General features: G+C 39.8%; 1 protein-coding gene across 1 annotated transcript in view; it reads left to right on the top strand.

Annotated features, from left to right (window-relative positions):
• The first annotated feature begins 3,168 nt into the window (after positions 1–3,168).
• The window catches only part of LOC138022335 (uncharacterized), a 230,625-nt gene continuing 228,793 nt past the window's right edge, over positions 3,169–5,000 (top strand). Inside the window, exon 1 of the mRNA XM_068869451.1 lies at positions 3,169–3,423. The gene's annotated coding sequence lies outside the window, so the exon portion shown is untranslated. The remainder of the gene's footprint in view (positions 3,424–5,000) is intronic.

The following is a 5,000-nucleotide window of genomic DNA, read 5'->3' as shown; positions in this document are numbered from 1 at the left end:
AGACCTCGTGTTTCCAACAACATCGGCGGAAATTCGGCTATCGCCCAATGCCATTTGTCGTGGGTTAGTTCTTTACATTAACCGAGAGGGACGAGGTTGTTTGCGACACTTAATTTGGTTTCCACGTTTCAAGTTGCTATCTAACTTTTTAAGCATCGTGCATTAAAATACTTTGCATACAATAAGACGATCATGAAAATAAAGTTTAAATTGTTACAAAATATGCTTCAACACAGCTTTTTCTATTTCAACTTTTTTTATTCCGACTGAGTGAAGCTCGAAACTCCTCACGAAGAAATTAAATTATATGTCTACTTAATGTAAAGTTCAATTACTTGTTGTTAACTTTTTCCATATTACTGTAGTAACAGTAGGTGACATCACACTAAACATCGCCGTGATTTATGACAAATAATAAATATCAAATGACTCATTGAGAATTACACAGAAAACTCGTGTCAATTATTTTATCAGTGCAACGCATAGAAGCATAAAAACGGGAACAGCGAAAGCCACTGACACTTTATTAGTTTCTCCTAAAAAACACCAATGATACGCAGCCTAGTAACAATCCTTTCCAAAGCGCTGCTTCTAAAACAGGAAAGTTAAAAGAAAAGGGTTAACGAGCCAGTTAATTACATGATTGATAAAACAAAAGTACGTACAAACTTGAAACCGATAATGACAAACCTTATCGGTGATTTCTCCGAGACGTGGAGTAAGCTAAACTTATTTATTTATTGATATTCGAATGATGAGCTGATAAAATACATTATAGATCGTTTTCACGTGACGTCATCATTTTCTAAAATCCAAAACTAAAGAGGCAGGAAAGTTTTTATCCTCATCATGCATAAGAGGCGGTAAATTTGTATCCATTTGCAATTTTAAAGCTCAATAGCGTGCTTCGTTTGGAAACCAGAGCATTTTGAATTTCTGAGTTATAGCAGTGCGTGACACGAGGCGACGATCAAGTTTATTGAGAAATATATGTTTATCTCACGGTTTTGAGCCTTTTTAGAATTTAAAGCATTAGGAAAAGTGCGTAAGTAAATAGCTGTCTGTTTTGGGAAACGGACGGGCCTAAAACTTGGAGAAGTGTCTTCTTCATTTATCTTCTACAACATCACGAATTCTTGACTTTTTCCACTGGATGGTTTTCGATTTATTTTTTTATTGCGTGACAGTGAAAACGATCCCGCCTGGAAGCAGCGCAAAACATTTCACGTCATGTCCGCCATTTGTTGTTTTTTCATGGGTTTCTCAATTGCGCCTCTTTTAGTCCATAATCCACTTTGTCTGTAGAAAGCGAGGCGTAATTGAATGGCCATCAGTCTAGGATATAAAAGTAAAACGAGTACGGAAAGACTTCTTTCCTATCTATTTCTTTGCTCGTAATGACTATCAATGAAAATACTTACATCAAAGCGATGACTTAATAGATAGTCAAATGTCGCCTCCTTTAAGCACGCACCGTCTTGTTTCAGCTGGTGTGCAGCTGCCGAAAAAAAGCAGCTTCCATCTCCTTTTGGATTGAAGGAGACAATAAAGCCTTGCTGTTTCAGTCGACTGCGAAATGATTCCATAGCCACGATATAACAGAACAGAAAGATGAGTCCCGGGAGATGAGCAAGTATTTGACAGCAGGAAACTGCATTTGGTACTGTCAATCAAAGCAACACGCCCAGACAATGTAGCTAGCCGGCTACATTCGAATCTTGTGGGCACATAAAGCTACAGAATATCCTCTGAAATAATTTGAAATTAATTTTGAATAATTTTTCGACCCTCGACCATTTACCCTCGACCCTCGACTATTTACCCTCGACCCTCGACTATTTACCCTCGACCCTCGACCCTCGACCCTCGACCAAAAGGCAAACTCCATTTATATTGGTGTTTTATCTAAATAAAACAAGCCGACGGCCCCTGAGAGCGGAAACCATTTAAGTTCATGTCAAGCAGTGTCCTGGTTAAAAAACAAACGAACCAGCGACACAGTCATGCTACGGAAATAATAACCACGAAATGTTTCTCAAATGACGACCAAAACTTTAAAAACGGGCTCAGGTTATCCAAACCCGTACCACTCTGTTAAAGCTGCGTTGACATTTACGATATGGACGGAAAACGGCAGGAATTAAAGCGAAGAAAACAAATACCAGGGAAGCGCTGTGTAGTGATGTTTTGTAACAAAACAAATGCAGACGGAGTCAGCCTTCACCAGTTTAACAGCGGCGACAGTGGATTGTATTTGTTCGATGGTCACCAGTTAGGGTCAGATTTGCAGGGACCATTTCTTAGCTGACAGCTACGAAGGATTCGGTGCAAAAATTGCTGGATTCAGCTCTAAGCTAGTATAAAAAAAGTCCGCAGTTCCTTCTATTCATGCGTCTCCTACTCCCGAGCAAGTAAACGAAGCTCGAAGAACAAAAAAAAAACTCCCTTTGTCTAACGAACAACCGAGGGTAGAAGACTCGAGCTCCGTGGTCACGCAGGAGACTTACGGGTACAAAGAAACTGTGTTTCTAGACATAATAGTATACAAAGGCACGTGATTCAAGGATTAAACAATCCTTGATGTAAACACGTTTTACACCCACGGAGACCTTCTAATGTACACCGTTTCACCTCTTGTCACCCGCCAAGCATGGAAAACGGTAGCCTGTGATCAAGCGTACCAAGTACGCCTGATACAATTTCTTAACGAGTCGTCTGCCGTCCACCTGTCAAGAGTGATGTTATCATGTGTCATGCTATAAATGTAAGCCAATCAGATTTTACCGGAAATTACTTGCACGCTGCGATTCAAGTAAAGACGCGACAAAAATAAAATAGCCCTCTGGCTTTGATGTCTGCAATCAAAGCTATTTCTGCAAATCCTGCTTGACAGTTGGTGCGGTTTCTCTGTCCAAACCATCAAGGAACAAATAACTACTGGGTAGCCGTATGGCAATCTCAGTTGAAAAATGGGTAGATTTCTCCGTTTTATTTTATTTTTTTCCGTGTCGGTAAAAGTCTTGCCTGTCACTCCCTGCTAAGTGGTGTCTTTGTGCCTAGAACCCTGCTGCGCGTATTTTCTTAGGATCGAGAGGGTAGTGAGAAATGCGTAGATTTCTCTGGTGGACACATTATAACGATTAACTTAACCGGCAATGGCGTCGAAAGTCATGTAGCGCGAATGGCGTTTTAGTAGATCTTTGAACAAAATATACCCTTGTGAAGCTCAATAATGGCAAATCAATTGGATACTGGACAAGACAGGCGACAACATCGACAACAATCTGTCGCCCGTCGAGCTGTCTTTTACCAAGTGTGCTGTTATGTAGAACACTGAAGATTCGCAGGGCAGCGATAATAGTGAATTCAAAGACTAGACCAGGTGGATTGAATGGAATTTCAAGCGTTAAAATCGCTGAAAAGGTAAGATTATTGTCGAGCGATGCCGCAATTGCGTGTCTTCACCATATGTTCCTTTGATCTCACATTATTGTGTTTTCCGTCAAAATATTCGCTTGTTTTCGCTTTCGCTCGAACATATTTACCTTTATTACATGTCCAGTGAATAGTTTTATCCTCTGGGATGAATTTTCCGTCGAAAAATCGGTTATTTGGGCGGTCAGTGTAAAACGCAGACTGCAGATTGCAGACCGGGGGTAAAATGCAGACTGAGGGTAAAATAAACATTAATAATAAAAAAAGGAGTCATAAGGATAAAATAAAGATTGTTTGAAAGACAATCCTGTTTTACATCTGTCAACAACTCACATTATTATGACTGCAGGTCGCTGCACCTTTTGGGGATGCGATCGTACGCGTTGAAATCATCTGTGCTTTGTTTTTGCGCTTCCAGATGCATTGCAATGTTCCAAATTATTTGTCACACCGGTACATCGAGGGAAATCGATCGAAAAACCAACAATTATTACTTCGAATACCTGAATAATCTCGGTTGTCTTTTTTCGGTGCAACGAAATGCCAAAGAATTTCATGTATTCCGAGCAATTAGGAAGCGGGGATTTCATTGGTTAAGCTATGCGTGATAACCCCTAGGGAGAGGTTATAGAGCGTTTTCACTGTCACGCAATAAAAAAATTAATCGAAAACCATCCACTGCAAAAAGTTAAGAATTCGTGATGTTGTAGAAGATAAATGAAGAAGACAATTCTTCAAGTTTTAGGCCTGTGCGTTTCCCCAAACTTCAGATATTCGTCGAAATGTTTCGCAGAAGTATGAAAACGCCATGTTGGTGCACATCTGTGGTGCACCAATATGGCGGCCGGAAAATAGTGTCAACATCTGTTACTTACTTTGGCTATCTAGGCGAGTGATCATCTGTACTGAACAAACAGCTATTTACCTAAGCACTTTTCCTAATGCTTTAAATTCTAAAAAGGCTCAAAACCATAAGATAAATATATATTTCTCAAAAAACTCGTGTCACGCACCGCTGTAACTCAGAAATGCAAATGGATACAAATTTACCGCCTCTTATGCCTGATGAGGATAAAAACTTTCGTGGCTCTTTAGTTTTGGATGTTAGAAAATGATGACGTCACGTGAAAACGATCTATAATTGAAAATTACATCTTCCAGATGCAAAACAAACGAACTTGTGTGAACTAAAGGATAACTAGATGTGAAGCATACACTGGTTTGCCTGTGGTACGTGCTACAGAAAATCAGAAGGCACTGAATTGTGTGGTATTGAAATATAGCATTCCAGTCTCTGAAGAATAACAAATAAAAGAGAAGCGAGAAACATTGGCTTCTGGGCTGACATGTTGATAATTTTCAAGTTCCCTCACAACTTCTTTTCACCACAAGTGTGCCCTCTGAGCATCTGAAAGCTTTGTAATACTAAACTTCATTGAAGTCAATCCCTGTTTCGCGGGGTTAGTGTTAGGATGGGAGACCAAAACAATAAACCCCTCATAAAAAACAGAAACATCTGACCGAAAATACTATTAACGCTAACAAATGCGAACTCAGCAAGGTAC

Source organism: Montipora capricornis, chromosome 10 (assembly GCF_036669925.1).
Source record: "Montipora capricornis isolate CH-2021 chromosome 10, ASM3666992v2, whole genome shotgun sequence".
Lineage (NCBI taxonomy): Eukaryota > Metazoa > Cnidaria > Anthozoa > Scleractinia > Acroporidae > Montipora > Montipora capricornis.
Note: the sequence above shows the minus strand (reverse complement) of the source record. Positions and strands in the feature narration are given on the sequence as shown.